Source organism: Propithecus coquereli, unplaced genomic scaffold (genome assembly GCF_000956105.1).
Source record: "Propithecus coquereli isolate 6110/MARCELLA unplaced genomic scaffold, Pcoq_1.0 Scaffold285, whole genome shotgun sequence".
In the NCBI taxonomy this organism is placed as follows: domain Eukaryota; kingdom Metazoa; phylum Chordata; class Mammalia; order Primates; family Indriidae; genus Propithecus; species Propithecus coquereli.
Window position 1 is genome coordinate 1537904 of NW_012148452.1, and position 13132 is coordinate 1551035.

General features: G+C 33.7%; 1 protein-coding gene across 1 annotated transcript in view; it reads right to left on the reverse strand.

The window, feature by feature from the left end:
* VMP1 (vacuole membrane protein 1) overlaps window positions 1–13132 on the reverse strand; it is a 126782-nt gene that overhangs the window by 44355 nt on the left and 69295 nt on the right. The gene's annotated exons all lie outside the window — the stretch shown is intronic.

The window sequence follows — 13132 nt, forward strand, 5'->3', positions numbered from 1 at the left end:
AAAAACCCCAAACAAACAAAGAAACAAAAAAACAAAAAACAAAATCAATGAAGGCATGCCTAAAAATTATCAGAAGCAAAGAAGGATGGGACTGTTCTTTGAAACAGTAAAAAACATTTATTTTGACAACTAGCTAAATTTATTAAGTACTGAAAACTAGATATAACTAAAAATCTGAAAATAAAAGTCCGATTTTATTCTTGTTCATACTCATATATTTGTATTATCTAGTGCAATTTCATTATGAAAATTTAGTTGATCACAAATTGTTTCTTGCTTTTTAATGAATAGAATAAAACTGTGAGACCGCACATATGATACAAGAATGTACTGTTTTACGAAGCATTTATTTCAGTTACACAAAAACAGGTTCTATGTTTTGTATTGTGGGCTATGGGGAAAAAAAAAGGTCCAAAAGTCATTGATATAAAGGCAATTATGCCTGGAGTGGGCTTCATGGCACTTCATCCAAATTACACCTTTCAAAAATTATGTGAGAATTGATCGGTATGATTTTTTTCACTTAAAAATATAAATATGGAGAACAGTGAAAAAAACTGTGAGCAGAAGCTTCCAATGCTGAATCAGAGCTCTAGGAATTCTAGAACCACAGAAACAACCCATATTTCCTCACAATGGGTTGTGCTCAGAGGTCCTTATGTAGCCTGTTCAGGCAGGTTGGCCCTTAGCAACCCATATGGCATATGGCATATTCCACTACTGAAGGCTAATGAGTATTTTCTATGTGCAAGGTCATGTGTTGGGGCTAGCTGCCCTATCTTAAAAAAAAATATATATTACTAAAACAACACTCTTTGTAATAAAGTTTAAAAGGTAGCTATTCTCTTTTTAAGGTGTTCTTGACAATGAAAAATATATATATATAAAAATACGGAATATATTATCCACTGTGAAGACCACACATTTCAGAGTGTTGTGCCAAAAGTAGAAAGATATCAACTATTTATGGGTCAAGATCAGGATTAAACAGATTTCTAGATGTATAGATATATAGATGTATTTCTGTTACCAAACTTACTTTAGAGTGAGTAGGGGGGAATAATACAAGTATTTTTTAAAACTGAGGCACAACATATATACAGTGAAGTACATCTAAAATGTACATTTCAATGGAATTTTACAATAAACACTCCCATGTAACCACCACTGAGATCCAGATATAGAACATTACCAGAACTCTAGAAACACCAGTGTTGGCACTCCCAGTAATTACTCTTTCCCCCAAAACAACCACTATCATTGACTTCTATTTACCACAGATTTAGTTTTTCCTATTTTTGAACTTTATATAAATGGAACTAAACAGTATGTTCTCTTTTATGTCTGGCTTCTTTAGCTCAACATTATATTATGTCCAGGTGATTCATCCATCCTATTGCATGTAGTGGTAATCAATTTGTTGCTGTATATCATTCTATTATATGAATATATCACAATTTATTCTGTTGGTGAACATTATGGTCGCTTTCAGTTTTAAACTATTATGAATTATGCTGCTAGTAACTTTCTCTTGCACATATCTTTCGGCATATCTTTCTGGTGAGTATACACCTACAAATGGAATTGCTGGATCACAGGGTATGTATGTGTTTAATTTTTAGTAGATAGTGCCAAACAGTTCTCAAAAGTGATTGTATAACAACAACAAAAATAAATAAATGGGATTTGATTAAACTAAAAAGCTTCTGCACAGCTAAAGAAATAATCAATACAGCAAATAGGCAACCTACAGAATGGGAGAAAATATTCACAAGCTATTAATATACATCCAATAAAGAGCTAATATCCAGAATCTACAAAGAACTCAAGCAAATGAACAGAACAAACAACCCCATTAGAAGTGGGCAAAAGACATGAACAGAAGCTTTTCAAAAGAAGACAGACACACAGCCAATAAACAAATGAAAAAATGCTCAACGTCACTAATCATCAAGGAAATGCAAATTAAAACCATAATGAGATATCACCTTACCCATTAGAATGGCTTTTATTAAAGAGCCCCAAAACAACAGATGTTGGCATGGATGCAGAGAAAAAGGAACACTTATATACTGCTGGTGGGACTGCAAATTAGTACAACCTCTATGGAAAAGAGTATGGATATTCCTTAAAGAACTAAAAGTAGACCTACCATTCAATCCAGCAATCCCACTACTGGTTATCTACCCAAAGGAAAAAAAGTCATTTTATCAAAAAGACACCTGTACTTGAATGTTTACTGCAGCACAATTCACAATTCACAATTGCAACGATGTGGAATCAACCCAAGTGCCCATCAATTCATGAGTGGATTAACAAAATGTGGTATATGTGTACCATGGAGTAGTGCTCAGCCATAAAAAAGGATGAATTAATGCCTTTTGCAATAATTTGGATGGAACTGAGACTATTATCCTAAGTGAAGTGTCACAAGAATGGGAAAACAAACACCACATGTACTCACTATTAAACTGGAACTAACTGATGAGCACACATAGACACAGAGGAATGTAAAACTTAGTGGAAATCAAGCAGGGGGAAGGGGGAAGGTAGAAAGGGGAAAAACCTACCTAATGGGTACAATGAACACCATTTGGGTGATCGGCACACTTATAGCTATGACTCAAGCATTACAAAAGCAATACATGTATATACCAAAACATTTGTACCCCCTTAATATTATACTTTGAAATTAAAAAAAGTGATTGTAAATCAAATTACTCTTAATATTGCTTCCATGTTACCAACTGATAACAAATCTCAATTGAAAAAAAATCTAAAGGTTTTTCCTCTTCTACTGACAGTTTTAAAGAGCATGTGGGAATTAGCAGCTTTGATAACCCCAACACATGAAAATTGGATAAATTCAAGGAAAAAACAGGAGGAAAAAAGCTATTTTAAAATGCTAAGTTTTAGAAAAACAACTTATAATATTTTGAAATTTACTACCAATTTCCTTAAAAATAAGATAGAAAGAAAAAGAAAATAGAGATAACTGCTTAGGAAAAAATATATTTTTCACTCACAGAATTTTGGAAGACAAAATTAGAATCTTTTTCAGAAACCAGAATTCTTATTTAAAAGCAACTAAATTCAACCAAATGGTAATTACTATGTGCAAGGTAATAAAGAATCAAAAGATGAGGATATAGTGGTTTATTCATTCATTCAATAAATGTTTAGCAAGTGTTTGCTAATGCCAAATATTATTGTAGGAGCTGGGAATACAACACTGAAGCAAAATAATAACAATCTGGAACCTCACGGGGCTTACACTCTAGTGGGAGGAAATAAAAACTAAACAAAAAATAGGTAAATTATATGACTCATTAGAGGTAAAAAGCTGCATACAGAAAATAGAACTCGGAAGGGGTGGCAAGAAAGATTTAATTTTAAACATGATGGTCAGAGAAGGCCTCACAGAAAAGGTAATCCAAGATATTTGATCAAAATCCTCAAGGAGGTAAGGGAGTAAATCATGCTGATAATCTACAGAGAGTTCCAACAAGTTTTTTCTCTTGGGAGATAAAAAATCTAGTGTGTGTATGGGGGTAGAGGGTGCAATAGGTAAAGAGGGAAGAAGAAAGAGAGGTAGATGAAACGTACAATGCAAGGGAGAGGAAAAACAAGAGAGATAAAAACTGATATAAAGAGAAACAGAATACAAAGGCCAATAACTCTACAGTCTTATGATATTGAAATGATCAAGCAGTGACAACGTTAAATCTTTTAACTTCTATGAGTCACAGTTTATTCATCTTTTCTGTAAAATGGTGATAATAATATCCATCACTATGACAGATATGAGACAAAACTGATTATGAGACAAAATTGTTTAGGCTTAAGTTATATTGCTTAGTAAACGGCAAAAGATGAAAACACCTGACATTTAATGAAATCTTGTCTGAGTTCTCAGACCTTATGATAAGCACAGTTCTAGTGCAATCTCACAACTAAAATAAGAGGTTTTGTTTTTAATTTTAAAAAAGAAAAAAGAAACATGTTAATATCAAAGATGGAAGGGGGCTGTAAGTCACAAAGTAGGGAAGGAAGGAAATGCATTAAGAATCGAAAACTTATCAAATCTGCCTCACAGTGCCACCAATTAGTTTACCCAATCCTCCACCACAGGAAGGTAGAAATGGGTGAGATTACTTTTCCTGAATGCTGGTTCTTAATCAACATATTTTTGTCTCCAGAAAATAAGAGGAAATTCTTTGATTATTTACACCTGTAATGGTCATCTGACTATGATTATTAATATTAAAACTCACAAACAATCCATTGGACATAAAACATTTCTTGTGTAGTCTAGGAGGAAAGAAGAGATGGAAAAAATGTGGTTTCAGAAGGCTGTCTCCGGGGCTGACCACCATCATTTATTACCATGTTCAGATAAAAAGTAAAGAAGTTATTTTTAGAAGTTCAGACAAGCATACAGTTCTCTCCCCCTCCGTTTCTTATTTCAGCCAAGCTAAAATTAAGGTCTAAGTTACCAGCATTAAAATTGGCCAGTATCTGCAGCTTCCTTTTCCTTTGCCTCTCTCCTTGCTTAGGTTTTTGTTGAAAAGAAACTATATGGTAATTTTTAGGCAGGCTGGTATCCACTCACTCATATCAGTGCCTGCCTAGCTCATAGTATAAATAATAATGGACTCTATAGCCCAACAAGAACAAGTACTCTAGACATTCAGGGAAAATAACTGAGTATGCAAGATTTATTAGAACAACGTAAAGGATACATTATACAAGTAATACATTTTTCTATTTTTCTCTCTTTTTCCTGTATTATGCCAGTATCTCCTTATCCTATAATTGCTGTTTCACCAGAAAGAGTATTTCTCAAATCTTAGTTGATACTAAGGGGAAAAAAATTGCCTTTCATTTTTAGCACTGTATAATTGGTTGTTTTGTTATTAAATGACTAATGAATAACATATTTAATATATTCTCAGATTCAAACTTAAGTTATAAAAACAAAAAGTATATGACAATCTGCTATGTATGAAACATAACAATACTACTTAATCTATGGGAAAAAATGAAAAATGTCAAAATGGTTAAGATGAATGTGACTTAAACATCCAAAACTAAGGCAGTATGGAATTTACAAAACTGTCAGGGACAGAAAACTTAAGAGACTGAAAACAGAGGAAAAAGATAAATGGGAACTTTTCTATTAGGAGACATGTAAATAGTGGGATTCTTTTCTGAGATAGAACTAATTTTACTTAACATATTTAAAAATGGCCCTGGAAAAAGAAGCAGAGAGTTTAAGTTCCAAATCTACAGTTGAAATTATATCTAAAGCAGAAAGTTCCAAATTCATGAAAATAAACTGAAAGACATTGCACACTTGGGCATGAAAAATGGTAGGTCAGTTTCAATAAGGATAACAGTAAGATAACAGATTTAGGAAAAATTTATCTAAATATAAAAGGATAGACTTTAAGTTATGAACAAAGAAAAGGGAACTAGGAATAATCTTAAAACGGTTTATGAAAAAGTCAGTAAAGTGCATTGCAAAACAGGTTCATGGTTCTAGAAATCTGGAAAATGAATATATCAATATAGTGATTATCTCTGGAAAATCATGTGCAGTTATGATAATTTCATGTTAGGAAAGAGATAAAAGAATCAGGTAAAGATCTATGGAAAAAACATAGTGATCAAAAAGATTTGGCGGTGGTTAGATATAAAAAGTAAATAATTACTTTAGAAGGGCTGAAGAAGGAGCTAAGTGAAATCTATAAAACTAAAAAATATCAATAGAGGAAATCGGAAGTGTTTCATAAATATTACAATACTACAATGCGAGTACTCTTTATAATTTGAGCAAGGTAAATTTGAAAAAAAGAAATGGAAGCAGTATAAACTTACTTAAGTCTTTTCTACAAGAAGCAGTAAAAATACAAATTTTTACAAGTTTGGATAAGTTAATTGATGTAGACTCATGTCAGGGAATGGGACAAAGAAGTCTAAAGTACATTACTACGTTTGAGGGGAACACTGAATTAATAATCATGTCCACTTAATCTCTACACAGTGCTTTCAATTAAAAGCGTGACAGTACGTATTTTACATTGTAAGATTCAAGACAGGAAAAATGGGAAGGAGATTCCACTTAGAGAAATCTCCCTAAATACCTAGCAAGAAAGAACTGCAGATTGATCATGACAAACTAAATATCTTGGCTAACTAGAAATAAAGCCACGTTCGCAACAGGAAATGACTATAATAGTTATTCCGCTGTCCATGTCTTCCATTAAACTCTGATCTTGGGCTAGCACCCCTGGGAGCACTCAGCAGTTATAACAGAAGGTGGGTTTGTATTTAGCATGTTACCAATTTCTAAACTCATGAGCAAAAAACACAGAAGTATAAACAGTCTGTTGGTCTAAGTTTCTATGAAAGGGACCTTTCTAAAGGCATTTTACAAAAGGTGTTTGAAATACAAACCTGAAAAAACCCTTTATAGTTTAACAAAGGTAACCTAATGCTTACCCACTGCCTTTTTCCCCTCCATATCTGTAAACAGGTGTAGAAATGAAAAAGAACAAAGCAGACATATCACGAAACTATATTCTACTCCAATGTGCAAAGCAAACTAACAAGAAAAACCTTAAATATTTATTCTTACTTTGCTTTGATAATGACTAGGTTGTATTAAAAAAATTTTTTTTTCATGTGCTTGCTTTTGGTAGAATGACTAGGCTGTATTAACCTCTTATTTTCACTTGAAAATCATCTGCTTTCAATTAGAATTGCTTTGTCATCAAAACAATTTTTTTCTATTTTTGATCACCAAGAGGAAGCATGGCTAGAACATAAACACTTTTAAACCTCCATTATTCTATATTCTTTCCTGTGAGAAATAACTAGCTCAAAATTTGCTAGAATGCTTTTTTTTCTACATATATTTTATGACAAAAACGTAAGGAGAATAAAAATAACTTTTACGAGGTTGAATTTAAATGTTTTCATTACATTTATTTTTAAAATAAATGTGTGGCTGAAGATGACAAGACTAGATACAGAAATGAACATGTAAAAACAAATGGCCTCAGGAATGCATGACGAGCAGAGAAATTTCCCAGTGGCAATTCATTCAGCAGCGTGCATCGAGTTGCAACTATCATTCCTGTTCAGTTAGTTGATAATATGGGAATGGGTTAAAGAAAGAGAAGAGCCAGAAAAAGAAGAAAGATTAAAGTCTGGGAGTGGGATGGTGAGAGAAGAGTTCAAAATAAAATAAAAGCTTCCTGAGAAAGCAAATAAAGGGAGGCATGAAGGATTCCACCATAAATCATGCAAAATGTGCTTAGAAACTACAACTACAGAACTATTCTAAGTGCTACCCTTTCTTGCTGAACAAAATGCAAGTAGTGACCTTTAGTACCAAAATTTAAGTGTGCTAATAGCCAAAATATCCTGCACCAGAATCCATCAAAAGACCACTTGAAATTGCTTAATTTTGATGTTACTTTGTGGTAAAATCACAAGCCAGCTATGAAAGAAGATCTAGCAGGCCTGCTGTTTCAAAAACTAAAGGTTATTATTGGGTGTGGTTGGTTGATTCTGAAAAGAGAAACTACAGTAAGCCTTGGTAGCTTTGACAAAGCCTTTAATGATAAAGAAATGTGTTTAACATGTATCTCTAATGTTCATTATTGTAAAGTTTATCAGTTTAACTCTTTGCAAACCGGCAAGAGACCCTGAGAGCAGGAAGCTTTTCTGTGGAACTCCTGACGCAACACAAACCATAGCAGTTACTGCAAAGCTTAATGCAAACCCTCTAGAGTCCACGTTGACAAATTCTTTGACAAGCCCTGTGGTTACAGGGAAGCTGGTTTCACTCTGACTCATTCCTGCTCAAACAGTTTACTGGAAATGAAGGGGAGGGGGAATTTTCAGAGAAGTCATGTGATGGCCAGACAAACCACAACCAGTAAAGGTTCAACAGAGTCAAAAACAGGTCCCCGCAACAAATGACACCCAAAGTGTTCAAATGATACTAAAGTATATGAAAATGAGTTCTGTTTGGTTTCAGATCATCTACACTATGAACTCTTTCATAAATCTGTGTATATAGAGGAACAGATACTTCACAGGGGGAAAAACCAGCAGGCATTAACATGAGGTAGGAAACTGCAAATACTCCATAGGAAAATGTGCTTAATAGAGAATAACATAAATGGCATCCTAAAACACTTTAGTGTGTAAATAATCATTATCAAATGTTTTCCGATAGTCTCTAAACTCAACTTATCAAACACATATCCTATCATTATCAAAAGAACCTTAAAAGAACCACTCATTTTTCACCTTGTACTTTGAAGGGGACGTTGACTAGGTGAAGATCTATTTTATTGGGCCGGGCGCGGTGGCTCACGCCTGTAATCCTAGCTCTCTGGGAGGCCGAGGCGGGCGGATTGTTTGAGCTCAGGAGTTCGAGACCAGCCTGAGCAAGAGCGAGACCCCATCTCTACTAAAAATAGAAAGAAATTAATTGGACAACTAAAAAATATATATAGAAAAAATCAGCCGGGCATGGTGGCGCATGCCTGTAGTCCCAGCTACTCGGGAGGCTGAGGCAGGAGGATCGCTTGAGCCCAGGAGTTTGAGGTTGCTGTGAGCTAGGATGACGCCACGGCACTCTAGCCCCGGCAACACAGTGAGACTCTGTCTCAAAAAAAAAAAAAAAAAAAAAAAAAAAAAAAAAAAGATCTATTTTATTTTACTACATAAAAAGAAAAGGCACTGGCCATAAGAATGAGAACTATCCTTATAACTGATGAATTTTTTTGGTTCTAAATGTTTTCATTAATAAAATAATGTCAATAACTTGAAATTTCTAAATAGAATAAGGATCATATTAATCTTAAAAAAGTTTTTTGGCCTTACATAAACTTAATACAAACTATTTAAATACTGTAGTCCTAAATAGAACCTAAAAATGTTCTTTCAAACTAAGATTAAATCCAGAAACCATAAAATAGCCCTTGAGGAAATACTCTGCCTAGGATGGTCTGCAGACTCATGAATGATACCTAATAGAAAAGCTACTCTATTTAAAAATGCGAGAAAAAACTGTGTTCTTTTAAAAGGTGAAGTTTTAAGATTTTTATTTCTTATTATTTAATTTGTTGTTTTACTCAATGTAAATTAAAATTTACAAGTCACTTAACTTGATGTCTTTTATATTATCTTCACCCCTTGTTCTTGAACAACTATTAAACTCAGATTCAAAACAGTTAAATCTTCTTTTCTTATGTAAAATATTTTATGTTCACTGCATTTTACATTTTATTTTGCAGCACAGTAAGACTGAATATTAATAAACATGTTACACATAATGCTATATTTTCTCTTGATATTTCATCATTTATTCAAACTATCTATTGCATGAGTAGTATGTGCAAGACTAGGCAGGCATTGTTGAAAATACACACATTTTTGAGGCCCCTTCTCGAGTTTACAGACTCCTGGGAGAGATAAGAAAAGTCCATAAATAGTTTTAAAAGAAGGTAGAATGTGATAAGTGACACAAGAAAGATATAGCTGGGGTGCTATAGGAATTCTAAAGAGACAATTTGAGAGGAGGAGTGAAGATGAGGTAAGGGTAGGAAGGGAATCATAAAATACCTTATGGAGAAGCCTGCAACGCATAAACTTAAAAGGTAAGAATAAATTAGAAAAGTGGCCATGCAGATGGGAAGAAATGACCCACTGTAGACAAAGTTATGAAAAGGAACAAATACCACATGGTTGGGGGGGGGTGGGAAGTTGAATTATTCCAATTCATTAGAGTAATTTTTAAACTTAAAAACTTCAGAGTTCTTTGTTTAAAAGAAGTCTCTCACTCTTTCTCTCTCTCTCTCTCTCTCTCTCTCTCTCACACACACACACACACACACACTTTTGTTGTTGAATGGCTATTCTAGCAGTTTCTTAAAGTTCAATTGGAAAACTATCAATGCAGAGGATAAAAAGATTGTTAAAGGGGCCAGGCGTGGCGGCTCACGCCTGTAATCCTAGCACTCTGGGAGTCCCAGGCGGGAGGATTGCTTGAGTTCAGGAGTCTGAAGCAAGACTAAGCAAGAGCGAGACCCCGTCTCTATTAAAAATAGAAAAATGAGCCCAGTGTGGTGGCACATGCCTATAGTTGCAGCTACTTGGGAGGCTGAGGCAGGAGGATCGTGTGAGCCAGGAGTTTGAGGTTGCAGTGAGCTATGATGGCACCACTGCACTCTAGCTCTGGTGCCAGAGTGAGACTGTCTCAAAAAAATAAATAAAATAAAATAGTTAAAGGGAGTTAAGAATGACATGTAGTGGGGCCAAGAAATGAAGAAATTTGGTTAAATAGCTTCAATTTCACTCTACACACAACTGGGAGCCATTAAAGATTTTTGAGCAGCACAGTTCCATGAACAGAGGTATTTTTCAGAAAATTATTTTTGTTATTCCATATGGGAAAAGAATGGAGGAAAAAACTGGTATAGTAGACCTATTAGGAAGCTACTGGAAATTTTCAGATAAGGGTTGATAAACGCCTGAACCAGTAGTGGGAAGGGAAAGGACAGGGCAGATATGAAGATACTGTGAAGGTAGAATCTACAGGCCTCAACGAATGACTGGGTATGGGAGGCAGGGAAGGAGTCAGATGACTAAGATTTTGACCTGAAGCGACTATGAGGATGATAATATCATGAACAAAAATCAAGAAAAGAAGGTAAAGAAGATCATAAAGAGAATAAACCTTGCATGAAATAGTCCATGAAGGCTGGGTGTGGTGTCTCAAGCCTGTAATCCTAGCACTCAACCAGGGAGGCCGAGGCAGGAGGATCACTTGAGGTCGGGAGTTCGAGACCAGCCTCAGCAAGAGTGAGACTCCCCCTCGCCCCCATCTCTACTAAAAATAGAAAGAAATTAGCTGGGCAATTAAATTTTTTAAAAAAGAAAAAAAATTTATTTTAAAAAATATGAAAAATTAAAAAAAAAGAAATAATCCATGAAGCAAATAAATAGCTATCTAGATCTAACTTTTAGAAATGATGCTAGAATTGCTCAAAGTTATAGGAAGCAACATTCATGCATGTCTACCTCCCACAGACATCTACGGAAAACATGTCAGAAAGCCAAGAGCGAAAGGAAGTCAATTTAGTGGAAAAATACTGCCTAATCTCAATACTGTACGCATGAAAATAAATCACATATCATAAAGAATCAGAATACAAATAAATGTTTAGGTCATCTTCTTTTCCCTTAAAATATCTACAGTACAAAATCCAACCATTAGTCAAAACTAGAATTTAATCAAACACTTAGTTTTAAAATTGTTACCTAGTAACAATTTCTTAGTAAAATTACATATACCCTTTAACCTAGTTGGAGGGCACATGGCAAAGCAATGAGAGCCAAGTTTTTTTTTTCTTTTCCTGCTGATAATAGGAAAAGTAAATTCATTCTACTGAGGGCTTTACTTTCAAGAATAAAAAAACATATATTCTAACTAATTCTCAAGGAATCTTAAAATTTAAATTCTGTCTGACAGTTATCGATTTTACTTTGCTGTTTTAGCTATAGTTGATCCAACTTTTCCATATATAATTGCTCCTATCAAATTGGAGGTTTTACAAACACATGTATGTGGGAGTAAATTCTAGCATCAAAGTCAGGTAAACTTTGGATCCTTGCTAAACTGATTACTATAAGAACTTCTAAATCACAACCATTAAGACATGACTAAAATGATGTCAGTAAAGTTCAGCTTACTGAATAAATAAAAACTTAGTATCATTTAAACACATCATTAATAACTATTTGCAAAGAATAATAAGAAAAAAGATCCAAATTACAACAACAAAACCAATGTATTAAAATCACTTGGAAAATAGTGTTGGAATAATATACAATTAATTATCTAAAAAAGAGAAAAGTTAGATCTCTACATCATATCACATGTAAAAATACTGTAATGGATTAAAGATTTAAACATAAAAGAATAAAACTATTAAAGTACTAAAAGAAAATACAGCTATTTACTACATAATCATAAAGGTTCAGAAAGATAATCTTAGGCATTACTTTAAAAGAAAAAGTCTAAGATGTTATAATAAAGAAAATATTTAAACCTTTTATGCAAAAAGTAAATTATAACAAAACATACCCAGTAAATGACATGGGAAACTATTAGGAATTAGGAAATAATACTGGCAGCATGTGACAAAGGGCATCTTCTTAAATATGTCAATCAGCAAGAAAATGAAAAATACACTAAATATAAAAAATAGATACATGAACCAGTTAGATGAAATTCTTTTCATCTGTATTTTCAGCATTTTATTATAATAAATATACTTTGTAATCAGAAAGAAAGTTGTTATAAAAAGCAAGGATGTGGAAAATATTTGATGATATGGAAAAATGTTCACAGTACGTATCTATATTCAAAATAAGTCACAAAATAATAAACAATATGCTCTCTCCCTTAGGAATATAAATATTTATAGACAAAAGACTACAGGGCACCTGCCAATTTTCTACAATGAGCGGTATCATTTAGTAATAAGAAAATAATTTTTAACATCAGTATCAACTCTATGATATATAATGTGAAAAAGGAAGTTGAGACTAAAATTTATGATTCTATTATAGTTTTTATAAAAAGTTATATATGCAAATAAAACAGTCTGGAATACAGTGATTATTAGCCTGCTTTGGGAAGAAAGTGTGTGGGCTTTCACCTTTCTAAAATTTTTTTTCTTTTCTTATCTTTTCTTTTACTTTTAGGCTAGTCAAGTGAAACAGTGAGAGTGGAGAAAGAATCTGTAACTGGTTTTGATCAACTAGGTATAAGCACCGCTGCATGGCTTTCTTTCACTTTTTATACTTCTGGAATATAGGAGGAACTTTATTGCTGTAAGTGCTTGTGTAATTAAAAACTATGCAAATTTGTAAGAAATAATAGGAGCAAAGAGCTTAAGACAAATTTGTGATTGAAAATATATAAAATGTTAGTGAATTTAGTGAATTTAAAAGTAAAATGAGGGCCGGGCGCGGTGGCTCACGCCTGTAATCCTAGCTCTCTGGGAGGCTGAGGCGGGCGGATTGTTTGAGCTCAGGAGTTTGA